Here is a 27963-nt window from a genome sequence, read left to right on the forward strand (position 1 = left end):
TTGTACCAAATACCTGCACAAAGTTCTAGACCTTTCAAAAAGTATTTCAGCATCCTAAACAACTGGAGTTTTTTTTACAAGACAAATTAAGTAGCTGAAGATAGTCCCCAAGACTTTTTAAAGCACACTGAATGGGACCTTAAGAGACTCAATATCTCCTGCACACCTAAAGCACTGTAAATATTATAAATCACTAAATGGTGCTTGGGCTACACAAAGTGTAAAATTTAAATCCTCAGGCCACAGGCCCCTGGTGCTCCTCAGAGATGTTTTCCAACTTTGTTACTGTTTAGAAAAGTGGAGCTCAACTGTAGGGCATAAACATACATCCAGATTATTTTCTCCTCAATCTTTGTTTAAAGACTGTATGACCTCCACAGAGTAACATGCATTACGTCAAGGACTACATTTGAACCCAAATGTGGAAACTCTCTTTTCCAAAAAACTTCAAAATATTGTAGGAAAATACAGTAGGGTTGCCCTGAGGGCAGCAATTGTCCTTAAGCAAGGGGTTGACAAATCTCTACAGTGAGAGGCAAAATGAAACAGATAAGTTCTATCCAAAGAGGCACATGTACTGTGGTTAAGACTTTTCTTTTTCTTTTTTTCCTCTGTGGATAAAGTAGACAAAGGGATGCATGGCCCACATTGGCAGGCTGCAAAGCTTTCAGGCAGCAAGTCACTGGAACAAGGAGAAAAGGCTCTGCCTCAAACTTCTTAGAGCAAAAAGAGCACTCCAAGCTGACTGCAGTGCTTTCCACAGCATATCACGACTGACTTGAAATCATTACTGAGAGCCAGGCCACAGCTATTGACTTTGCAATTACTCCGTGTCTCAGCGTGGGCGCGGTGGCAGCCGGCATCGACAGAGAGTAGCTAAAACTGGCTCTGGGCTTTTGTATCTATTGGTCTTTGTTAATTGCATTTCTACTTTCTTTATCACATTTGCTTCCAAACACTCAGCAGTGCAGAGGATGCTGACAGGGCAAGTAAGTTTTGTCCTAAGTTCACAGAGAAGCCTCTCCAAATTAGGCTCCGTGCTCGGTGCCGCATTATGCGGCTCCTCTGCCGTGGAGGCAGGAAAAGAAAGCAGAGCAACTCTTGGCAACCATCCTAAGTATGCAGGAAGGAGAACAACAAATGCCTCCAGGGACACACTGATACATGGAGTTAAGCAGCACCTGAAAAGCCCCCCCTGTGATCCTGCCACTGCTGCAAACAGCGCTGTGTTGACTCAGTGCATTACTCAGCCACACGGGGATTCATCTCACCTAATCTGAGGGGCTCACAAAGTAGACACTGACACCTCAGTTAGTTATCCTTGTACAACCAGTGGAAGACAACTGACACTTTTACTACATCATGGATCATCTTGTGCAAAGAGGCACATCTAAAATAGGTCAGAGGAATCACAGCCTGGAAGCAATGAATTCTCTGTTTTTTGTAAAGAACTCTGGAAGAGAAGATGCCTTGAGAGGTGTAAGGGCTTTTCAGACAATGGAGTTGAAAATGAAACTCAAGATGTCAAGCTTATTTATGTCAATAAATAAATTAGTCTATTTTCCATTCAGCACAGGGTATGGAACAGCAAAATTCATATATGATTTTCTTTATCAAGTTATCTCAGCTTGTCATCCTGCAATTTCTTTGTGATACACAAACACTGCAGCCCAGAACATACCTGTCACAGAGCAGAGCACAGCTCCCTGGCTTCACACTGTTAGCTCAGGAAAAAAAGAAAAAAAGCTCCATTCCATATCTCTCTCCTTTTTCACACTCCTGTTCATACATAGCTACAATAACTACCCATGTGTAAAAGAATATGGGAAAGCTGCTCTTACAGATCACAAAGCCTGACTGCCAAGAATAGAGTACATCTGTGACTACTTTGAGGTGGACGCATGCTTCTATTTCTCAACATTTCTATCAAATATAAAGTGTTTTACAAAAGCACAGCTCCTGTCTTTTAGCAGAAATTCCAAGTTTGAACCTCTCCTGCCCTACCCTTGGTGTGGTTGTTCCCACTTGTGCTGACCATGAGGCATCTTCTCACCTGCACAGCTGGACACAAGCACCTGAGCTGGCAGAGGCGGTGTCCCTGGGGAGCTCTGAAAGGGCTCTGAAATTGTATTTCAGTGTATATTGTTTCCTCTAAATTGGATGAAATTTGTTTCTACTGAACAGTGCATCACTTCCTAACTAGCCTGACATCTGAAAAGACTGTCCAATAAAGTCTCTTAGGGGGAGAATTCTATTGCTATATCTTACACCACCAAGAGCATTACTGGGTATGCAGAGGATGTTCTTTGATGCTGTCAGTTAAAGAAGAGAATAAGGGGAAGAATGATATTTCTAACAGTGCAGCAGGCCCCAGAACCATACTGGAATATTATAGACAGGACTGACTCAGATGCTGATTCTGCTTTTCCCTCTGCATCTGATTGGTCAGTTTTATAGTGCTGAGCCAGGGCTATTGTAATTTTGGTGGATTTTTCTGTCATTTGGAAAGGGTTACATGTAGTAATAATGTTTTATGAGATACAAATTTTTGCAAGTAGATATGGGGGAAATCAGGCTACAAGATAATTTGGGCTTTTGTTTAAAGAAGGAAGGCTGTACTCCGGGAAAGAGGAAATGTTGCTCTTATCCACTGGGACCCAAGGGTCCTGTGCTATCACCTCTGCCTCTCTTAGACCTGTTGATCATGTACCATGAGTATAATGTACATAAATGCATGTGGCACTACAGGGACAAGCAACACTTCCACTGGCTTACATGCAGTGACATGTAGATTTTGATAAAGCTTTGGTTTAGAGAGGGGAAACTGACTCTCCACACCAACCTTCTGTCATGATTCATCCAGACATCCTCTTACTCCTAAACCCATTAGTCCTCAGAAGATTAAGCAGCACAGCACAGGCAGAAAGACTAAAGGATTGGGATGCATTATTTAGCTACAATTCAGTGCCTGAGCTCTGCTGTTCTCATATTCCTTGCCTGCAGCAGAAAACACCTCTAAATGCATTAGCTGAAGTGAATGGGTTGAACTTAAGTTGTTCCTCCTCATGTTTGTGAAACAGGAAAAGTACCAGAGCTTAGCTGCTGTGGAATAACCAACAGGGGTTTGGGTATGTGGGCACACAGATACACAGTGAGTAGCTGAGCTATACAGACAGATACTCTCTACTGCCTAAGGTGGTGTGGCAGCTTTAACCTGTCTTAGCTCCCAAAACAGGACCAGTTTCAATCAGCTAGAACTTGAATATTAATCAGTGTGTTCTGTTCAGGTGCTCATTTATTAAGCTTCTACTGAAACCTAAAAGACACACATATTAACATATCTGTTTAGATACGCTTCTTTACTACATTCAGGCCTTTTTCTGTGCCAGCACACTTTGATTGTATTCCTTGTGTCAAGGCTTTTGGAATGCCTTCCACCCAGCACAGGTGCCCTGAGCACTGTACCAGTGCACCCCTCACAGAATCAGTCCCTCCTTTTGGAGGAACTCATTGCTCTTTAGCTCACCACTTTCATAAGAGTCACATAAAAGTTAACACTTAATCTCTTAATAAAGCTGCCAGAGGTAAACAGTGCTTTACTACTTTCTTCTTAAGGACACTAGAGACACCCTCTGAGGGAGACATATAGATTTAAACGAAGTCATCTTTTAAACTACTCTCCACCTTCCATGAGAATAAATCTCCTTCAAAGAGCTCTGATAATATGACTGGTTTGGGGATTGGGGCAGGAGGGAGGATGAGAAGGGGAGAACAAAACAAGATCCCCCCAAAACAAACAAGCTTTCATTTCTGACCTCAGACACTGAGAATACAAGATTCTCTGTATTGTTTCCAACCCTATCTGCTGTTCTGTTCCCAACCATGGCTGATTTTTTTTGCTTCAGAATAAGACAGAAAAACAAACAGGATACAGCCAAGCACATGCTGGAGGGAAAAAAATATCCTTTTAATGCAGTAGGAGACTAAGATACAAAGAATTGAGTACAGAATCTCAGCCTGAGTCTCAACAGCTCTGTGTAAGGTATTCTACAAATAAAAAATGAGTTTAAAACAGTCCTGCTATTTTGGTCAGATACAACAGTTTACAGGTCAGGGCACTGGTAATTATTCTGGTGCACAAGACACAGGTGATTCAAAATCTGGCTAGTCCAACACGTTTCCTTTTCAAACCTGGATCAATTATTTATTACTGTGACAATTTCTAATGCTTCAGCTTTTTAACATTCGCCTATGAAGCCATCAGCTGCCTCTCCCTGATACTCATTTGCTAAGCCATGAAATTCTCCTGAGCAAATGCCCAAACTGCACCTCCACCAATGCAGCAGAGAACACACCCAGGCTGACAGACGTGTGCAGGGCACTCAGGACACACCCAGGCTGACAGATGTGTGCAGGGCACTCAGAACACACCCAGGCTCAGCCAGATGTGTGCAGGGCACTCAGGACACAGCCAGGCTGACAGATGTGTGCAGGGCACTCAGAACACACCCAGGCTGACAGACAGATGTGTGCAGGACACCCAGGACACACCCAGACTGACAGATGTGTGCAGGGCACTCAGAACACACCCAGGCTCACAGACAGACGTGTGCAGGACACCCAGAACACACCCAGGCTGACAGGTGTGTGCAGGACACCCAGGACACACCCAGGCTGACAGCTGTGTGCAGGACACCCAGAACACAGCCAGGCTGACAGACAGATGTGTGCGGGGCACAGAGAACATGACAGTGCCATCAGGGGCCAGCAGGGAAAGTGCATAGCAGCTCCTGTCTGCACACATTAACATCCAAGTCACCCAGGCACTTCTCCTGTGCCTCCAAGTCACCTCGATTGCTATGGATTACCATTCCTCAGGAGACTCAGGATGGCATTCCCATTATCCACTTAGGGACATGCTTTTACTGTATCATCTACTTAACTTCAGCTGATCCTACCCACTGCCATTACTCTGTGTTGTGAATGCTAGAGTTGATAGACATCAACCTGCCATTGCTCTCTCTGCCAGGCCATGTGAAATCAGGAAGTGTGGCCACACTTAGCTCAGGGCTTATGAAACACCCTGAGATGCCAAAACCTACTCTTTGCAACTAGTTAGCTATAAATTTGGTTCTTTGGCTATTAGAGGTGAGCATTACTTGTTTCAGTAGTGAAATGTCAAAATTCTCCACAAAAGAAACATTTGCTGTAAATCTAAACCAGACAGAGAACCAGACAGTTCCTGCCACTCCAGTATTTTGTCCAGTGATGACAGGACTCAGGATCCACAGCTTTCCCACCCACGTGTGCAATGTGTCACTTAGTGCAACAAAATTATAAAAGGAGTCACAACAACAGTAGTTCGCATTTAAACAAATGGCAGGTGGAATACCTACATTATTATCAAAATATATTTTGTTAGAGACAGATCAAATGATTAACAGAGTACACAGAGTCAAAAACCATGAGCCACAGTGCAAGACATTTTGCACTCAATTCTATAATGTTATTCCAGTTTCAAGACAAGCCTAGTATTAAAATGACCTACTAAGTGACACTACTCCGTTAGATTTTTCATAAAAATCACCTTATTACCTTCAAGTGCTGTTCACTTCCTAATGTCGTAACTCCTAGACTGAATATCTCTCATGAAAAGACAAAGTTATTCACTATTTCAAAATTTTCTCTATTACTATTACCTTCATGGAAAATTTGACAAAGTTGATAAAGTCTTCATCAAATGTATTAGAATGTCCTGAGGAGTTACAAAATAACAGCCAAACTGTTCCAGGCACTGTTTGACAGGCAGAAGGACCACAGCCTGAAAAATTTTAATTTAGAGAGAGGAAAAAAAAACACTTGGAGAGACACCTGCAACACATAAACAGAATGAAAAAAATATTCATCATTCAACAGCTTTTGGAAGCAAAAAGGTATTTGGGAGAGCACAAGGTTCTGGGGTAGGCATGGGAGATGAGAGCATGGCAGGAAAAACTGGGGAGGATACGGTAAAGACCAATGAAGCTGTGGGAACACATGTGCTGAGCAGTGCCAAGGATGTACAAAACCCTCTGTATAATTAGGTATTTACTGAGAGGGAGGAGCAGTTTTATCTTGGGGGGAACACACCCCTGCCTCCTCATTCCCTTTGGCTGTTACTGTCACACACAGTGTCCAGTGTGATGGAATATCCCTGTGGTCAGTTGGGGCCAGCTGTTCCAGCTGTGTCTCCTCTCAACTTCTCATGCACCTGCAGCCTCCTCACTGCTGGGACAGTGTGAGAATCAGAAAAGGCTTTGGGGCTGTAAAAGCACTGCTCAGGTTTTACTAAACTAAAATGTGTCTGTTAACATTGCTTTCATCACTGATTCAAAACTCAGCACCATGCAAGCCACTGTGAAGAAAACCATCTATACCCCAGCCAAAACCAGAGCAAATGTCTCTGCAAGGCAGCAGTGTCCATGCTGATCCCACAAACAAACACTGAAAGAAGGAACTGGCATGCTCAGGACTATTGTCTTGTCATAGCCCAGCACTGCATGCCAGTCCTACAGCCTGTTTGATATAATTAATAGGAAGAGGATGCAATCCCTCTTGTCCTCAGGGGTTTGCTCTGAAATCACAGACACTGCCACCAGCAAGGCTGGAAGCTGCAGGCTATTTAACAGGATGGTTCTTGGGTTCTCTGTATGTATTTATCTGTCTGTAGTACTACTAGTCATTAAAAAGTCTGTCCCCTTTTCAAGTGAAAAAATATTTAGTTTCTCTGGCTTATGACAGTCTTTGTAAAGAGTAGTGCTGTATTGATTCTTTCCTCAGTGTGTATACAAACTCATTTATAATGTTGTGACCCGAACTGTAGAGCACAAATTTAGAATGACCTGTACATATTACTTGGTAACATTTGGATTGCAAGTTAAATACTCCCTGATTAAACATGAATGCTTTTCCCTGGGAGTACGAGATATCTTATCAGAAAAGACTTCTTATCAAATTCACCATCCTGGAGGCAGACACATTCTCTTGCAGTGCTGGGAGTTTATAATGATAAAATTAACAATGTTGTATTTCCCAGTGAAGTCAGCAGTAGTGCACTGCATCCTACCATTAATCATTAGAGCCAGTTCTCATAACAGAGCCACTTGCTGGCCCTCAGGCACCTGCATCACTCCCCAAGCAATTCCAGTCCCCAGCAATAACTTATCGCAGAAGCCAGGGATCAAGATTAAAAACCCAGTGAATAATGGGAGACTGTGTGCACCTCTATTCCTCTGGTAGATACAAGCAAGCTAATAACCTCCTTAAAGGGGAAGCAAATCATTCCATATTTTTCACTTTATAGACAAGCCAGGAAAGACCTGTATCTACGTCCCAGTAAAATTTATTGTACTGTTTAAGTTACTTGTTTCTGCCTTGTGCAAGGCATCAGCATGCATAAAACATTGGTGGGGGAGGGCCCTCTGTGCAGCACTGCTCCAAGTACACTGCATTCTGTTCACAATGAAAAACTGCAGGGAAAGGAAATTTTCATCTAAATCAGGAAATCAGAAATATTACCCATTTTGTTAAACATTTGGGCAAGCAGTATAATCAGAGGCCAGATTTCCAGAAGGCAAAAAATGGCTTGAATTGACATTTGTGCCATAGAGGTGATGGAAGAGTCCCTGAAATGCATTTCAGCCATGGCTTCTCCCCCTCTCTCCTTCCCAGTCACAGGGCACAGCACAGAAATACTGAGTGTTCTGCTGCTGAGATCAGTGCCATTCTCTGGGAAAAGAGTCTGCTGAGTTGATGCAGCTCACAGCTTGCTAAGCATGCAAGAGAAACAGGCAGGTCTGGAAATACAAAACCAACCTTCCTGGGGACCTCACTGCAATGTCCCTGCTGGGAGGACAAAATGCATGCATACACACACCTGTGTATGGATGGAGGTAGGTACAGCTGTTTACAGAGGGGTTTTTGTCTCCTTCAACTCAGCATCAAATATGATTCCATTACTGAAATCTTGCTCAGATGTTATTCCAGATATTCCTATTTTTACCTATAAACCATATGAAACTTTTAAATAACTGTTATTGTATTGTTTATTCAAAAGTTAATCTGGAAAGTTAGTGCTACAGTACTTGGAAGGGAAGTAGGCTCTGATCAAAGACTGAGACGCTGTGCTGCTCTTTAGTGTTCTCAGGAATTTCATACCAATTTTTCACTTTTTTGGAGGTTCCTACAAAGGGAGTGCTTGAATTCCTGAGATAAAAACAATAATTACTATACTTAGAATAATTAATACTTGCTACAGATTTTGTGTGAGGTGAGCAAAGAATTTCAAGTGTGGCATTGGAGAGAAGGAGAATACAAAGACTTTAAGCAAAGTAAATGTAGAACTATTGTTTTAAAAGTATGCCGTTTATACAGACAGCTCTTTGGCACACCTTTATATAATGCCTCAGTCAACAGCAATTTCAGACAGCACACTGAGTTGAACCAGCCCAACCTAGCACTGCATGCTGGAGAATAATGTGTGAAGGAAACATAACTGAGGCACAGTTGGGCTGATTTCATCATGAAAACCACAGGGACACAGAGGAGAATTCTCTGTCACTGTGGCTCCAATCTGCCATTTAGACTACATGAAACGTTAAGAAACTGCAAATTAATCTTTAGAAGCTGAAACATAGTACTACAATTCTGGGAGAGAAAGGAATGCATATCAAACACGACCAAAAAAATTTGTCAAGTGAGATTAATCATTGAGCCTGTTATAAATTCTTAGTGTTCCACTGTTTTCCCAAGAGTTTTCATGAAACATTTATTTTTGATTGTCAGAACTCAGGAATTCTGCCTGATTTTCCCATCTGCTAAGAATATAAGTTCATCACGGTTATAAAAGCTTGATGCCCCACAAAAGCTTCCCAAGCATACAGTCAAACAAGATAAAGTCATTACAACTCACTGATATAGCTGTAAACCTATATAAAAATCACATTATGCTTAATGATTAAGAAATAAATAACAATGTATTAACGTAATGGATGCATTTCTGAATGGCTGCATCTCTGAATACCATGTGACATAGTGGAGTGGCAAATGATTCAAACCAAGTGCTGCTAACATCACTTCAAGAGGTTATTGTAATCAGAGACAATGTTGGACTCTGATATGTGTTGAGATCAGCCCAAAATATGAAGCAAACAAAAATAATAAAATACAGACAGATATTTCCACACAAAAATCACGTAAGATTTCATTATTCTGTTTCAGTTTGTGCCCAGGGTGGGAAACCCCTGGAAGAATTCTGATTAATCATTTTTCCTGATTAACTCTGACAATAACTCATTTTCCATAAAGAAAACCCAGTTCGTCCTCATTTGATCTTTATTTTGATAAAACAATTAAATTCCTAGTATTCAAAATCAAGTTTCAGCAAAATATCTCTACTAACTCTACATTTGAATCCTGTAATTCTTATTCCTATTACAGAAATCTGTTGTAGAGGGAAGAATAGAGAATACTGCAAGGCATAAAATTGCTGGGATTTTAAAATACACCCATGAATGCATGTCAATCACTTTACAAACATCAGAACTGGTGTCAACTGGAGGCTTTAGAGACATCACGCTGTTAAGCAGCTTCTCCTCCAGTTTTTGAAGGTGGGAGGATCAATGAGAGGATGCTTCAAAAGCTGGGTACAGGTGATGTACACACTACTGATGGGAACAACAGAGGAGCTTTGGGCATGTCTTAAGGAAGAAAAGTGACAGTCTCATGAAAGAAATTCTACAGGATTATGCTTCAGAGAACACAGTCCACACATGGATGAAGAAAGCAGCATAGCAAGCCATTTTTACAAGTTTGTGGGTTAGTCTGGTAGCAAAGGGTTTTATTTAATGTAAAGAATTGGTTTCCTAACCATGCCCCCTGGGGCCATAGAGGTTTGTAACGCAAACCTGTGCATCTGGCCAAATAATTCATAGGGACATAGGCACACAGTGGGATCTGTTTTCCATTCCTGAGCTAATCTTCACCATGCAGAACTCAAGCTTTTGTACCTTTCGTTTCAGTGTTTATTTTGCATTATTTTAGTTGGCCTCTGCCTAATTATCGGCTTGAAGATCTGCCCTTTTGCTGACTTTAATGATAAATAATCAATAGGCACTACCCTCATTCACATACAGCAAGGACTAAGCCCGCAGAACTCAAGCTCTTGTACCTTTTGTTTCAGTGTTTATTTTGCATTACTTTAGTTGGCCTCTGCCTAATTATCAGCTTGAAGATCTGCCCTTTTGCTGACTTTAATGATAAATAATCAATAGGCACTACCCTCATTCACATACAGCAAGGACTAAGCCAGGTGGAAGTTGCTGCTGTCCTGTGCAAGAGCAAGAGATGGCAAGCACAAACCAAAATAAAAGATAACCTATTTAAACATCCCAAAAAGCTTTTTTTCTCCGTGGTGGTTGAACACTGGAACATGTTGCCCAGACAGTCTGAGGTTTTTTCCCCCATTCTTGAAGCTATTCAACACTCATTTGGACAGTGCACTACACAACCTGCCCTGTCTGACCCTGCTTTGAGCAGGAGGGTTGGACTCAAGGGTTTCCAGACATTGCTTCCAACCTGGACCATTGTGTCATTTTGGGATTCTATAAAAAGGCTTTGTTAATTGACACCCTGTGACTCACTCTGGTCCCATGCCTTTGGCTGCAAATTTAAGAGATACCTGTGATTACAATCAAAACGTACAGATCGACATTCCCTAGAGCGCTCCTCAGCCAGCAGCTTCCAGCACACACCCCTCTCTCGCATCCACATGAGCCTTCCTGCCTGCCTGCAGAGCTCCACAGAGGCACACCTGTGATCCTGGGACCAGGTGCTGGGGGCTGGCACAGCTGAACAGCAGTTCTCCAAAGGAGCTCCATGTGTGGGACGGTGGGCAGCCAAAGCCAGGCTTAGGCAGGGATCCACTTACAAAGTGTGGGAGACATTCATGACACATCACTGCTGCTGGGGACAAAAATGCGCAGCCTGCCCTGGCCACAGAACAGACACATTTATGAGCTCCAGGAACAGGGATGATAAAATGAAGTTGATTTAAAGATACAGGACAAGTATCACCTAGATCAGGAAAAGTAGTATCAAGCTAAGGACGAGTATCAGATAAAACTTGAAAAACCTAAATTTTGGATTAGGAAAACAACTGCAAATAAGCCAAGCTCAATTCTCTCTCTACAAACATACAAGAAAGGAGTCAAATTTAAGGCCTTGCTCAAGGTGTTGCTATAATTGTGTTCTACAACAGATTGTAAGCTAGACCTGGAAAAGTAGTATCAGCTAAGGACAAGTATCAGTTAAACTGGAAAAACCTAAATTTTGGATTAGGAAAACAACTGAAAATATGCCAAGCTCAATTCTCTCTCTACAAACATATAAGAAGGGAGTAAAATTTAAGGCCTTGCTCAAGGTGCTGCTATAATTGTGCTCTACAACAGAGATTGTAAATGAGCATTGCAGGAAGAGACAAAAAGCACAGGGGAGCAAGAAAGGAGTCAAATTTAAGGCCTTGCTCAAGGTGTTGCTATAATTGTGTTCTACAACAGATTGTAAATGAGCATTGCAGGAAGAGACAAAAAGCACAGGGGAGACAAGGAGACACAGTCAAAACTTCTAACACTTCTGAAATTCAAAGGAAGAGAGGAAGAGGCAGGCTGTGTCTTAAATTGTGGAAGGAATATTGGATCTGAGGAGCTGAACAACAGACTAGAGGAAATCTGATTGTACTACTCTTAAAAAAGACGTAACATTGGAGAACTTTTTCCCTCCTTTCTAAGCCAAAATACTCAATGCCATAGCTTCTAGTTCAAAAAAATTCATTTTAACTCCCTTGTTTCTATGAAAACCATAATTTTGTTAAGACCGGGCATCGGATGATTGTATTTATGAACTAAAATTTGCATTCCTTAGACTGTTAGAAAAGTTTCCCTAATTGTGAGATTTTCTTCTGCAGATTGGTCTAAACATATCAAAAATATTTAGCACTGTTGTGGCAGTGCTCATAGAGATTTAAATAAAACAAAAGTAAATAAAATGCTGCAGTAAAGTAAACCAAAATGAAGAAATACATAACATTTGATTTTTCATGAGGAAGCAGAAAGTTGGAATTATTTTACTAGGCTTGACTGTGTGCAAAAACCCCAATAAAACCCCAAACCAATATAGGCACTATAAGAATGAAAGCAATGGTTTAATCCCAAAAATGCTTTTGCACATGAATAATTAAAATAGAGTAGAATTATTCCTGCTCTGGAGTTCATGCACAAGTTTCAGGATGCAAAAAACCATAAGTTGCCATCTCATACTGAAGATTACTGTGTTATTCTGTCTATTTAAGCTTCCTAAAACTCCTGCTGATTGCAACGAGGAGTTTGCAGGAGAAGTTGATCAGTATATGATGATGCCATTCAAATCCTGCCTGTTTTGGTTATGGAATCCATTATTTGTGAGAATACCTGCATCTGCTTTAGTCCCACCTTGTATTTAGCTACAGCCAAACCCAAGACACTTAGCCCTCAGTGCTAAAAGACTGTTAATGATTTCATTGAAACTGCTTAGATTTGAAACACCTCTAAAGGTAACAGAATATGACATTTCAATAAAGCTATATTTTTTGCCATAGTCCCTAAGCAATGCATGCAAAAGATCAAACTGCTGAGCACAAGCATCTCTTTGTGCAGGCCCTCAAATGTGTGAGCAGTTCTTATGAAAGGAAAACCACAGACATCAGAGGAACACAACCAGCCCTTAGCCTAGAATAAAAATACTTTCATTCTACCAGAATTGCTAAGGTACAAAATGTCATTCAATTCTTTTCCTCTTTCAGGTGGCTTAATTTTATACAAACTTTTTCTTCGATGTAGAATGTGATGTGACTTTAGAGAGAAGAGGGATTTGGGATTTTTTAGTGTGTTATTAAGCCATGAAGAGTCAAACATTTTGCTGAGTTAAGGTGATTCACTACACTACCCTGCTTAAGCTCAATATCTATTTCTGTGTTGCCTATTTTAATCTTAGTTGCAAGTTAAACTGACATTGCTGAAGCTCTTTCCTAAAGGTTTCCAACACATAAGCTAAATTGCAGTGCCTTGTAAATGGGGTTTTGTCTGTTCAGCAGATGGATAGTGATTGATTAAGCTTCAGTGACTTGTCTATGGATATGAATTCTTAAAGACACTGATCTGTAAAATCAGAAACCCAGTGGCAGGTTAAATTGGTAAATACTCCAGCAGTGTTCCTGAAATTAGTAAAAGTTGTGCGTGAGACAGAAGGGCTGATCCAGCTCTCTGTGTTCATGTAGGCCAACAATTTAATGCTCTTTAATATTCCACCATTTGGAAGCATGGGAATACATCTACTACTCTGGTTTCTAACATTTAAAGGACTTAAATCTCCAAAAAGGCAGATACTTTAGCAAAGTATTTGTAACTTTAACAAATTGTAGAGCTAATGACAAAGAACTCTTCTGAAAGGACTCCAGGAACTGAGGAATGAGTTCACTGAACCCCACAACCTGAAGGCTGATGAAAGAGGATGGCAGAGAAAGGTGTGCTAGGAATTGCTTTGCATGGCTCAGGAGATGTGATTCCACTCAATATTTTGAAGAGAGAGGTGTATTTCAGAGCTGAGCCAATTTTTAATGTAAATTCAGACTCCATCCTTCCAAGACTATTATCCTTATGAATACACCCCGGAGAACATTAGTTTTGTTTTCTCTTCTGAGCAGCAAACTTTGATACAAACAGGTTGTGAATCAATAAGCAACTTGTTTTGTGGCCTCCCTGTGCATTGATTCACAAACCATTTGTCTCCTTGTAAACACTATAATAAAACAATTATCACTTAATAATGCACCATTACATCATCAGTAGCCAATCAGAATGCTGAGGAATTACAATTCCCTTCTCCCTGTATATTACCTATACATTGTAGTTCATTCAATTTCATAATAAATCAATTTATTTTTTTTTCCATGGCTTCAGTGTTTTGGGAGCACTTATATAATTTTTTTCTACAAAAACAAAAGATAATCTGAAAAAATGAGGTAAATCTAGAATTCAATAATCTGTAAAAAAGTATGAAAAATATTGAGGAGTTAAACATAAAATTTCTATTGCACCTGGTATTCTAATTTTTAGATAGAAACCTGCCCTGAATTAATTTAAGGAGCCAACCTTGGGAGCTGTTCACTGAAGTCCCCCAGTTTATGAGGGCCTGTGTTGTGAGACCTAAATGCAAATGCAGTGTTACAGACACAGCCTGATGTCTGCTGTAAGTAGAGGGCAATAATTTCTTCTGCTGATCTCATGGCCATGCTCTGATACCCCAGCCCATGCACCATCAGCCCCCCTGACTGCCCAGGCACTGCTGCCTTCTGCTCAGTTTGGGGCCACCAAGGCATCCTGACCCTTTCCTGCTGTGTTTTTCTCAGGGCTTTTTCCTTGATGTGCAATGGTTATGGTTATCCCTGCTGGATTTTGGGAGGCTTTGGTCAGCTCATGTGGCATTCACATTTTCTGAAAAATCCCTTCAACCAGGATTTTTCTCCTGGGAAGCTGAGGAGCCTTGGAGAAAAAGGAAAAGAATTATCTCATTTGCTTCTCCTGTGTTTTGCTGCTTTGCAATGAGGTATTGCTTTGACTCATTGGCCAATCAGTGCCAAGCTGTGTCAGGATTCTGGAGATAGTTACCAGTTTCATTATTATTTTATCATTCTGTAAGTATCCTTTCTGTATTCTTTAGTATAGTTTATTATAGTATTCTTTAATATAATACCATAAAATAATAAATTAGCCTTCTGAGAACACGCAGTCAGATTAATCGTTCCTTCCTTCCCTGGGGCACCCTGCAAATACAATAACCTCACCTTCCAGTCTTTTTATCATTCTGTAAGTATCCTTTCTGTATTCTTTAGTATAGTTTATTATAGTATTCTTTAATATAAAATAATAAATTTGCCTTCTGAGAACACGGAGTCAGATTCGTCATTCCTTCCTTTGCTAGGACACCCTGAAAATACAGTAAGCTCACCCCTCCAGCCCATCCAGGTCTCTCAGGATGGCTGCCCTGCCCTTGCTCTCTCAGCTGGTGCCTCAATCGTTCCTTCCTTCCCTGGGGCACCCTGCAAATACAATAACCTCACCTTCCAGCCCAGCCAGGTCTCTCAGGATGTCTGCCCTGCCCTTGCTCTCTCAGCTGGTGCCTCCATTTCCCTGTCCCCTCTGAGGCTGATCTGGACAACCCTTCACCTGCAACACTGCTAATACAAATGTTAAATGTGTTTTACACACACACCCTGCAGTGCTCCCCTTGTGAGCAGCTCCAGGCAGTGCATCATCCCTGACCTCTATCCTGTGACCACAGCTGGCTGTCCATCCATCCAGACTGGAAGATCCTAACTTGAATACAAGACTGCCATGAAAAGCAGTGTCAAATGCCTTGCTGATGTCAAGACAAATGATCTCTCTGCTCTCCCCTCATCCTTAACGCAGTCATTTTTCACGGGGATCAATCAGGGTGGCCAGGAATGCTTCACCTGGCAAATTCACATGACTGCTCCCACTCATTATGGTTTCTCTCATGTGTATCAGAAAGACCAAAGAGGAGCTGACTGACCTGTAGCTCCCAAAATTGTAATTTTGGCTGATTTAAACACGGGTGCCAAGCACATCTAAAAAATATTATAACCCAGGATATTCGGAATATAAACTCTCATGTTTCTTAATCACCTTCTGCAAATAATCTCCTCTCAAATTTACACATATAGGTGACACCTATGGCTTGCATCTAAAATGTCTTTTGGCTTTCTGTTCCAGAAACAACTGTGATTTATGTACCAATGATTTTTTTTTCCCTCCAAAAGAGAAACTGTTTCTTTCTTGTAAAGAGATAGTCCTAAGTATTGAACATTCCAATTTTTCTTTTTTTTTAACAAATTGCCAATTTGGTCACTTGTGTTCCTATTTTTTAATAGTAATGTAAAGTTAAGAGACTATGACAAAAATTAAATGTGACATTTAAAACTGTTTATTTATGGAAAAAACCCCTGTATGTTTCATCCTCTCCAATGAACCCAATATTTGGTAGGACTGTGGCATAAAAATACCTGCCACTATGTATCAGTAATATCTTTCTCAAGAGTTATTGATAAATCCTCCTAGTCTAGAATAAACTCACTGCATGTTGTAGAAATCCACATGTGTACTATGTTGACAGTAAAAATCACTCATTTGGTTATTTTTAGAGTAGATTTTCAGAAATGACTGAAACATCTCCAAAAGGGACATTCTGAGGTCATTAAATAAAACCTCCCACTGATGTTTGCAAACCTTACCTAGGAAAATTCTCATAATTTACTTTAAAAAGAGTAGATGTTACACTAAGAAATTAAAAACCCAAAAATACCCACTTGCCGGTCTCTCATCCCTTTACCTAAACCAGGTGAAAATCTGTCTCTCTTTTATCACCTTTATTCTGATTATCCATGGCTTTTTGGAGGCATTTAATCCTCCCTCCCTTGATCCTTCAGAAGAAGCAATGCGGTAGACAGGCAGATAAATGGAAAAAGGTTATAAAGGGAACTCCCTGACACAGAAAAGTCAATAAAGGTCAACAAGCAGATGTTAGCCTGACACAGCATCAAGAGCTGTGTCTTTATATACATACATGTAATGGATCGTCCCCTGCAGTTTTTGGATTGTGCTGGTACCACAGATTACAGCATTTTTTGGTTGATACTCCAACTAGTACACAAGCCTTTGGACAGAATATTGTACCCTGGGAAGACAGGCTAAAAAACCTTTGCAAAAAGAAGCGTACCTAGGGTATTGGAAAGCACATACTTCCCATATCTTTGAGTATAACTTTAACAGTTCTTTACAGCATATGTTTCAGAAATATTTCTTCATGTTATTATTGCATTGGTCAATTACCCTCCCTTTTGTTATCTTTAAGTAATTAACTTAAATTCAGTGACCAAGGAAGCACCTTCTGTAGTGATACAGACTCAGACTGCACAGTCCCTCTTCTGAGCATAATCCCTCCCAAAGAAAAATAAAGCCCCCTCTCAGCCTTGGTCTGACAAAATCCTGCTGTAGCTGCATCCATTTGGGGAATTGCACTGCCTGCTTTCACTGCTGCAGCACAGGAAATTTCTGTTTCCACCTCCAGTCACAGCAGCTGCTGCCTCAGAAATCCAAGTTTAACTCCTTGCAGAGACAAGCGTGCAGTCAGAAGAACAAAGCAGGGCACCAACCACAGACTCATCCCAAGAACTCTGATACAAAAATTGCACAACAGTTCTTGGTTTTCAAATATCTGAAAGGTTCCAGCACCATCAAAGCGACAGGATGGCTTAGCTGGTGCCAACAGTGCAATGAATCCGAATATTCCTAAAGAACAATGGTCCCTGGAGGCTACAGGAGTGCTACAGCAAAGCCACCGCAGACCTTCACATCCTGCGTGACCACACAGCATTCTGCTGTAATTGCAACCTTTCTGTTACACCTGATGACATTTCCAGGCCACTTCTTTCCTTAGACAGTGATTCCTGCAGCACTGGGAAGTGATCACAGACCCACATTTCTGAGAATGCACAGGATGTTAGACAAGAGTAGTCTGTCCTGGGTTCAGCACCACACTGTGCTGCATTCACCAACAGCATCACTGCAGGTCTGAGCAGCCTGAGACCCACCTGCTGTTTCTGCTGCCTCCACCCTGGCGATGAGGCCACAGCACTGGCTTTTTTTGTGGTATGGTCTTGGTTTTTTGTTGATTTTGTTTTGGTTTTTACTTTTTTTTTTTTACTTCTTGGGGAGAATATTTTGGAAAACAAATTTTCCCTAAGCTAACAAGGCCCAGCTCTTTGATGGCAGGGACACAGGAGCTCCTCACCACTGAGGTTTTCCATGTTTCCTGTAACAATTACTTGGATTATAGTCACTGTACTTTTTCCAAGTTAATAAATATTATTCTCTTAAACTGCACTATCTGCTAATTGCTGTATGGCTGTTGAATTGCATAAGCTTTTAAAATCCTCTATCACACTGAGAAAAGGCTGTGCTTGTGAAGCCAGAATTAACAGTGCATGGTAAAAGCAAAATGAGATTAATTTTGGCTATTAGAAACCTGACTCTCAGGGGAGGCTCACCCCATTCCAGGAACTTCTGGGGACTGCACAGGGTACACCAGTGATCTGAGGCAGGGGAATTCAAACAGTTTTACATGGCTTGGACCCTCTGCTCACTTATGGGAGAAATCAAGCCCCATGTATAAATCCTGGCTTGAAATAAAGTCACAGAACTCTTTGCTAATCATATACATCTAAGCACACAGACACAGTAGATGCTGACCACCAACACTTATGTTCAAAAGACAACAGTAAATTCAGACTTTAAAATGCCACACAAAAATCTGTTTGCATAGAAACTGTCCCGAAAATTGTGAGTTACAGAGGCACAACAGCAGCAGTTCAGATGCAACTTTGCAACAATGTGCTTTTATGTTTCTAATACTGTATTTTTCTCTGTTTGGACTAGTGAATGATTATTATTTTGGTTGGCACTATGGTTGACTTTTGTGAATCTGACAAAATAACCTCCCTAAATACATAGCAATGAGTGTTAAATTCAGCTGGCCCAGAAAAAATGGCATCTGCTTCAGCTTTGATACTTGGCTTACAGGGTGTTTCCCACTCCTCATATCAAACATAGGATTGTATCTTCACTTTTTATTTTTACCAATGCCAGTATCAAAACAATTAAAATATCTTTGAAGATGTGACATGGGAAATGTCAAGATAATTCCTTTAATTCTTTATAGAAGTTGTGCAAACCTAGTGCAAAGAACCAAGCTCAGTTAGAATCCCAAGTACTTGGAATTGCCTAATGTATCTTGCCACCTCTGTCATCTTTATTTGCTCTGATTTAGCCATGGAACCTAAATTCCCATCTCCCCCCCACCCTGCAAAGAAATTCCTTAAAAAATAAATTTCCCAGTTAATTAAAGATATTTTTAGGAACTGTAAGAACCCTGAGATGTCAAAAAGGGAAAGTTTTATCAAGATGATGGTTTCTCCAGAAGAACCAAAGACTGCTGCAGTTCGAGTTGACAGAGCACATGGGCAAGACACAAGGAGCGAGCCTGAACCTGGCCCTAGGTGAAAATGAGACATGGCACAGAACAGCAGGACAGGTTAATGAAAGTTCATCCACATTATTTGTGAGGAAGGGATGAACTTGCCTCCACTTCCACAATGCCTCGTAATTCTGATTTATGATTTTAGATTTTTTTATTCCTCCTCCCTGCCTTTTGTTGAGGAAAGAGCTCACTGGTGAATCTGCATACCCTTGCAAAGGAAGAGGGAGGGCTCTTTATGGCACTCTCTCACACGATCAAACCTAATTTCCTTCTCAATTTGCTGAGCCACTATCTCCAGTAATTGCAATTGGTCTGTCAAAACAGTTGGCATCTTGAAATAATGGAATACTACCTAGTATCAATCTCATTTCACATTGCTGACAGAAAGCATGATTTCCCTTTGTCTCTCCCATTTGCAGTAACAAACTGCATGATTTCCATTTGCACTAATAATTTCAACACACACACTTGGCTGGCCAGCATTTCAGATCTATTCCTTCATTCTTACATTGATGTAAATGTTACTTAATATCTGAAAAAGTACTTAAGGCCTCCAAAACTCTTATTTTGCTTTTAAAATAAAAGACTGGAATTTATTTCATTGGCCTGGATCAATATAGAAAAAATAATTGCTGAAAGCTTGAGGAATCAAATTTTATCTTATGTTGGGCAAAACCCAAATGAGACAAATCTGAGAATAACAAATTCTTTCATTTTAGTCATAAATAGTGTTGGTTCCAAAGAGACAAGAATTCTTTCCTGTGTACTTGAGATGGAAATATCTTTTCAGTCTTTTCACATATTATCTCAGATACACATTTTGGAGCTATTTCCCTACTGCCCACATGCAAAAACTTTTGGCCTTTCACATTTAAATCTCATAGCTTCAAAAAGGGAGGCTTCACATTTCAAATGAGAAAATGTTAGGTCATATCAATCAATGTAATATTTGGAAAGAATATTTTTTAAAGTAGGTTATGACTGATTTATAGAAGAAGAAAACTCCAGAGAAGGGCTATAAATGTAAAGTCACCTTTAAATGATCTCAGTGGAGCCTCTTTCCCTTGGCTTCTGTCCCTTCCAGCCCCTGGACTATTTGGAGCCCATCTCAGCTTGGATCCAGTCTATCAACACCTTTTACTGGAGGTCCAAAACTGTACACAGCTTCACAAATCTGAGTTTAAAGTGCCAGATAAGGGAAATGTTTGTATCTCATAGTCTACTCCCTTCTAACCACATGATCTAGTCCACTTCTGTACACCAGAAAACACTTTTTCCTTCCACTGAAGAAATCCTTATATTGTTTTAAAATTGTCTTTGGAAAAAGATATGTATTTCAAGCACTACTTTATGCACCTTTACTCATCATCTCCTTGAAGCTGAATTTTTCCAGTTAGCTGATTTACTACAGCACATAGACTATCAACAGGTAGTCTATGATGATCAACAAATAGAACTTTTGAAGCATAAATGCAGTGTTAGGTTCTTTTTCATCTACTTTTTGTATACAATTAAAGAATTTATTAAGATGACATTTCCCTGCTTCCAGTTTTGTCAAAAAAACAATCAGGAATTCCTATCTGACAGCAATTTCTACTTTGACTGATCAACTGTTGGTTTTAAATATATTAATGCATATATTAAAACATAAGTACACAGTCTGTAATTGTGGAAAAAAGAAATCTGGAACAATTTATGAGACCCTTGTGTTAGCATTAGGACCATTTCCTCCTGAAAGGAGCCTGTTTCTACTACACCATGTTTTTCCCCTTTGCTACAATCACTGTCACAGGAGGCTCCCAGGCCTGACTTTCACAAGATTTACAGACAACACCCCCGGACTGTTTACTGAGCTAAAAAACTGCGTGTGATCAAAACCACCTATTCAGGCTGCTACTCTGACTCAGCTGACCCTGGCTGCTCCTGTCAGAAAGGCCAGGGCTGCTGCAGCGTGTCACACAGCAGAGCTGAGCAACACGCAGGCCCTGTTGCACTCCTTGAATCATCACACAGCGCCTCATGGACTGGAGCTCAGCCTCAGAGACCCTGCCACTGCACAATGCCCACCAGCGTTACAAGAAGTTGTTGGCATCCCCACATTTGAAAGTACTGTGGGTATGAGAGTACCCTGTTACTTTGCATTTTAATGGCTGCATAAATTAATATGAACAGTCTTGGCACTGGTTCTGCTCCTTGTCTGAGTACTAAACACTGCTCAAGAGTGATTGCCAAGCCATATTTTCCCATTACTTCCAATGGACAAAATTATCCTTCTCCAAATGCCAAGCTTCAGAGAATTTTCACTGGACCTCATATTTCCCCCATTTTCTGTTTGGCCAGCACATTTCTGCAGTAGGAGATCCACCACCCCCACTGAACACTATTTTCCCTTTTTCACATCTGATGGCTGAAACAGCACAGAGCAGCATGTCTTGGGAGGAAAGCCATGGCATATTTGGGCATATTGAGCTGTCCCTGAAGAGCCCCTGCACTAGAGTTCTGTTTTCCTCAGAAGAGGAAAGGTTTTTGGCCTTGCCCTGCATGCTGAGTGCTGTAGCTGCCCCATATCTCAGTAGCCCTCACTGGCCCTCTCAGTGGGTCAGGGCCTGTCTCATCCCAAAGCCCCACACAAGATGTGCTCCCTGAGGGTCTGGCAGAGGGCAGGACCACTGGCTGCACTCTTGCTAACCCAGCCCAACGTGTCCCTGGCACTGCTGGTGTCTGACTCGGTTTCAGGGCTGCTAAAATTCAATCTGATAAAAAAGCCCAAAATCCTCTCCCAGCACAGTAAGGATGTCAGCACGTGTCCAGTTTGACCCGAATTCATCCCAGCTTTTGAGTTTAAGAACCCAGTTTTTGAGGGGGCCCTGTCGATCTGGCAATGCTTTAACATTTCCTAGGTCAGACTCTCAAGTACAGTGGCAAAACAGTTTTAATTTGTTTTTCCTTCCCCCTATATACACACAGTACTTCCACTGTCTGTGCTAAGCAGCAGGATGAAATGAAAGCAGACACTCCAGAACCAAACAGTGAAAATCTGCATACCAGATCTTCACATCTCTAAGTCTGATCTCTATTACAGGCCTCAGAGAAAATATTCTATTTCTCTATTTCTCTGTGTTCAGTTTCCCACCTGCAGAATTAATATTACAGTATCTTCTTATTTCTTAATTTTTGTCTCACGTATTTAAATTATAAAACTCAGTCTTGAAATTATTTCTAACCTGTGATTTTACAAGTCATATGACATATGAGAATTAGAACAATACCTACTCGAGGCAAGCAATACAAAGAAGGGAATTAGCCCTATACTGACATTTATAAAGTTTTAGCAGATACCACAATGTGGTGACTCTGGTTTTGCATACTTGCTTGTGTTCCTTTTGACAAATCTTTGCTGAAGCAAACACATACATTTTCTCCCAAAGTATTTCCATTGCCTTGTGTGCAATTTTGGTGGAATGTCCTTTCTCAGAAAGGTGGAATTCACATCCATTCATCTACAATTCATCAAGAATTCAACATGGGAAATTTCCATAAGTGCAAAATGAATCTGTTTGACCTCAAAGTCCCTTGCACGATAAGTTTTGAGTCTGAAGATATAAGATTAGGAGAACAAGAAAAGCAAAACTCACTCCATTTCACTTCCTGACACGTTAAAATGCAGATAGATCTTTTGAGTATGTTTCTGTAATAATTGTTCATATTTCTATACACACACACAATATAGCAAGTGAATTTTTGGTAGGGAAACAATTTTCATTTTGATGACTAATCTCACAAGGAACCTTGAAAAATATCTTCTGTCAAAAAATCAAAAGTCCAATCCAGACATCCAACAATAGCATCAGAAAAACTTTGGTCATACTTTACCAGTCATCCCAAACCATTGTAAATGAATCATGGAATAAGGCTGACCTACCTGCTGCATCACTTGTGGGTAGGACCAAGGTCAAAAGTGTTCAGAGTTTGCCTGCGCCAGGGTAAATGTCTGTGTGATTTGGACAGTTCACCTGATCTTTGTCTTACTTTCCTCACTGAAAAAGAAAAATGAAAAGGCTTCCTCAGCAAAAGTAGTTAAGTACTACAGTTCAGCAAGACATTACATGAAAAACAGGTGCACAAACCCAGCAAAGGAAGGTGTTGATGATCCTAATAATTATGGGCAAATAATAACATACTTGATCCAACAATCTACAAGCTAACTCAAAATGTTTGATATTGACTGCGAGTTCAATAATTATCTTAGCAGTTATGATACTACACAGAACAAGATCTGCATCTCTTACAATAAAAGTAATTTGCCTTTTCTTGGCATGCAAAAGATGTTGCCCTTACAGCAGTGGAAGGGCACCCCTGGAGTGGACACAGTGTCCAGCAGTGCATCCCCTGCTGCTGGAGCTGCCAGCTTGAGTGTTTGAGCACAACACCGCATGCCACAAATACCATTTCACATGTCACAAATACCATTTTAGTTATGCCTATATTAAATAGAATTTAGTTACACCTGCAAGCATGGAACTATGAAAGATTATTTATAACCCTGGCTTTATGACCAGGTGACAATGAACACAAAAATCTGTGTCCAAGAGCTTTGTGTGCTCCTGGCCAAGAAGGGTTGTGTGCCTCCTTGCCAGGTGCTGCACAGGGAAGTCCATGGACTTAAAGCCAAACACCTAATGAGACAATTATGCCCTCACAGGGTCTTTGCCTTTCATCTCATTCAATGAGAGGTGGGGATGCATTTTTTGCTGTAACAGAGTGAAATGTTCTCTCCTGCTTTCCCTTCTTTCTTGCATGACAGCACCATCTGTTTATAAATACATCACTGGAATGACAGTGCTCTGATGATGTACTAATATAATACATCATCAAAGTGCCATCAGTGATGATCTAATGATGTATTAGAAAGCTGTTTATCAAAACCCTGTTGCTCTGATGATGTATAGGTGCAATACATCACTGGAATGTCTTGCACCGGTGGCACTGCACTGATATAGACCTTGTGGGGAAAAATGGGTCCTGCAAGGATTCAGCAAGGCAATGAAATGCAGACAGGTAAAAAAGGACAATGAAGGAAATGCACAGTCAAATGTGTAAATGAATTAGATTCAGGAAGAGTCAAAGGTGAACAGAAAGAGACAGAGGTTTTGAACAACTGAGTTTCTAATGAAATTGGATTCATCAGCTGCAGAAACAGACACTTGGTCACATAAGTGGAACAATAAAAAAAGAAAGCCAGGAAAGACCCAGATTATTTATAATCTGTTTCAGAGCTCAAATCCCAGTTCTCTTTCACTCTTTCCTCTAATTCTATTCTACAAGGAGGCTCAGAAAATAAACAACTGGGTTTAAGGTATGAGGTAGAACAGGAGTAATTGACCCAGAATGCCCCATGTGCCCCACAAATTGAGTTTTAGAACACTTAAGTTAAAAGACTTTTCATTGTTGAATTTTTTTGTTCTTATTGTTTCATTGGTTTTGGGTTTTTTTTTTTCCCCTCTTTCTCCCACTTGACCCTGCACTTCCAATTGCATCCTTCTAGTGCAGCACATTGCCTTTGTGACTAAAAGAGTGTGGATAAGACATGAACAGATGAAATAGAGAAGCTGAGGATGGCACCATAAAGTTCCAGTCAAAGCTCACTGCCTTCCCTCCAGTTTATTGCTGACCATGAGGTTAAATGAATCACAGGATACATGGTTCATAATTCTTTAATTCAAAACAATTCTCTTCAGCCTCCACCTCTCCTTTAAATGAGCGGATGGATTCTGCTTGATTTTTTTAATGGGCCCCCTTAAAAAGATGACCCCTATCAGAAATAACTTTTTAAGGCTGAGAAAGAAAGAAGACTGAAACATGAAGGATGCAATGGCTGCTCCAGCTGAGAAGTTCCCACACCTTTGCACTTAAAGAATGCAAAATTTCTTGAGGTTGTTTTGTTTGGGCTTTTTTGTTGTTGTTGTTTATAAAGGACATTTTTCTTACAGACAGGCAGGAGGCAGCTGGGTTTGTTTTGCTGGTACAAAGTGGGTCTCATAAATTTTCAACAGCCATCATAGTAACAAGCTCATTGTATTTTTTTCCTAACCTCATCATTATGCATTTCAGAGGTTCTTCACAGGCTCACAAAGCATTTTTCAACCAGTGGAGAAAAAATGTCTTTAAGTGACCTCCAATGAAAAAGTGACCAGGAAAGGGTAACTCAGCATCCCCTCTTGACAAGTCCAAGCCACATCTGGGTGAGGCTTGGAGGTGCAGGAGACAGTTGTGCCCCTTCCACAGAACAGTCATGGGCCATTTCTGTGCTGGGGTGTTACAAAATTTAAGGCCAGGTGTATGCACACAAACCTCAGTGTCATATTTTCAGTGTGTTCCTAGGAGAGGAACATACACATGCTAAAAATTAAGAACCCTAAAAAAGTCTAAATTTGCAACATGATAAACTAATGCCTTATTTTCTCTGCTTTTTACTATTTTCAGACTTCTAAGCCTTTGAGGAACATGTCAAAGGTACAAAGCTATCAGAAATCAGTTTGGTAAGTTTACCAGTTCAGGACAACCAACACTTTTTCCTATTAAACAAAAGCAAAAGACATTTTTCAACAGATCTTGTAATTTTCTGTTCATGAACACTCTTGCAAAAGCCTTTCCTAACATTGTCACTCAAAATTACCTGCTCTTTCTCCAAAGCAAATTATTCTCTTTCCATGGACTGCTTAGTTACAAAGTGCAAGTAAATCACACAATTCTCTCTGCAATGTATTTGAATAGAATATATCATTTAGCATGTGCATATTTGAAGTTCTTTGTGTGACAGCAAAGCACAGAGATCATGCAATCAGGAAAAGAAAACTGCCAAGTCTTATGTACCCAACATACATATTTACATCAAAGTACACAATGCTAACTCACAGATTACTCTGTTTCAGGCTTAAGTTTTTCAGAGTGTTGCAGATATTTAAGAGAACCTGATTTTCTGAGGCAAAGACAATTGTCTTCCACAACTTGGGACCTGAGAATTTGGACATCAAAACCAGAATATTGAATACTCAGGCCTTGATGCTCAGAGAAAGAGAACACAAATACATCATGAGCTTTGGAAAAAATGAAATGTAAGCATACAGCCACAAATATAAAAATTAAGTCATTGAAATACTTATCAAGTGTTTAATCAAGCCTGTTTCCAATAGCTTGATGTATTGACAGAGCAACCCTTAGTGCTAAAGAGCCTAGAGAAAGGTAATATCTTCTCTTACATCAGTTGATTTAAGGAAAAAAAAGAAGAAAAACTTTGAGGTTCTGAGCCTCTCCATGATGCTGAGGTTTATCAGGTAGTTGCTACTTCAAATGTGAATTTTTCCACCCTACAGGCTGCACTGTTGCTCAGACTGACCCAGCTACAGAAGCTACTTGGAGAGGCCTGGACTACTGGAGTTGGGTGGTAGAAAGAGGGTTTGGTTTGCATGACTGATGCCCATGAAAAATGTTCCCAAGACTGACAGGAGCATTTGTTTCAGTTTCACTTACAGGTACCAGTTTGAGACTTTGGGGCTGTCACAATTCATAGGAATGCTCCCATTCCTGTGGCTGCAGACCCTGAAGAAGTCTTAAAATGTCATGAAAGTGAGAATTGTACAGAACTGTTGTGTCTTTATTCTAAGGGCAGCAAAAGAGCAATTACCAGGATGGAATGATTTGTGTGATCTGTTGGAGGCCACTGAGCAGCTCTGAGCTAAACTGGAGGACAGAGAACTAAGCCAGATGCAATAACAATCTTGTTAGGATTCACACTTTTCTCACAATTATTTTCACCTGGGGCCACTGCAAAGATGAAGAGCATGATCACTTTTCAGGGAGGAAGTAGGTGTTTCTTGATTTAACTTCTTGGTCCTTTGACAGAATGTTTGATTTAAGAGACACTTTGAAGACATGGATTCCAGCAACACATACAGATTTGAAGGTTGGAGGGGAACTCCTAAAGAGTTATGGCAACTTGCCCAGAGAAACTATCAGTCACCCAAAGAGATGTCATACTGCCTTTTCCTGTCAGGGCCACCTGCTGTAACAGGATCCTGTACATTATCTCTCAAGTGCTGAAACTGAAGTATTTAACAGCAGGTATCTGAAGAAATAGGTACAGAGACAGTTATTAAGCCTGGACCTTAGCCTGTAGAAGAATTTTCTTCTACAATGCTATGAATCACCAGAAATTCTGATCACCACTCAGCCTAAAGGTTTCAATACAACAACTATAAATAGAATTGTGTGGATTTTCCATTTTAGTGCTGTTCCTGAATAGACACAGCATGAGCAAGGCCACAGACACTTCTTGACACCAGCCCCATGCCACTGTGCCCTTAAAGCCCTAAAGAACTCAACACTACAACACCCAGTTTGCAGGGAGGCCCTGAGGCTGGGATGTTTTGAGAACCAGCCCTGGCAGGGAAAGGGGCAGCCTGAAAACAGGGGCCAAACTGCCAGTGCTGCTCAGCAATGCCAGCTGCCAGCATCAGCCAGGATTTCTGCAAAGGCAACAACACACTGATGGGCTAATTACAAACCAGCATCTGCCTAATACTGTAAAATTGAAATTCTGATAGTTCGAAAGCAGCCACAATCCTTGGAAAAGTGGGGGCAGTTATATGGCAAACTAGAAGAGATTTCTGGAATGCCAGCAAGTGCCAGCATTAACAAAGCCACCAGACAAGCAATGCTCCAGCAGTTTGAGCTGCCTGACCACTGAACTAAACCCTGCTGAGAGTGCCTAACTTTTTG

The 27963-nt window shown here is 40.7% G+C and overlaps 1 long non-coding RNA gene across 1 annotated transcript in view; it reads right to left on the bottom strand.

The window, feature by feature from the left end:
* The window catches only part of LOC120512883, a 117859-nt gene that overhangs the window by 68573 nt on the left and 21323 nt on the right, over positions 1–27963 (bottom strand). The window contains exon 2 of the long non-coding RNA XR_005630152.1: positions 23108–23222. This is a non-coding gene — a long non-coding RNA (uncharacterized LOC120512883). The remainder of the gene's footprint in view (positions 1–23107; positions 23223–27963) is intronic.

This window comes from Passer montanus, unplaced genomic scaffold (genome assembly GCF_014805655.1).
Source record: "Passer montanus isolate IOZ18808 unplaced genomic scaffold, ASM1480565v1 scaffold8, whole genome shotgun sequence".
Classification (NCBI taxonomy): domain Eukaryota; kingdom Metazoa; phylum Chordata; class Aves; order Passeriformes; family Passeridae; genus Passer; species Passer montanus.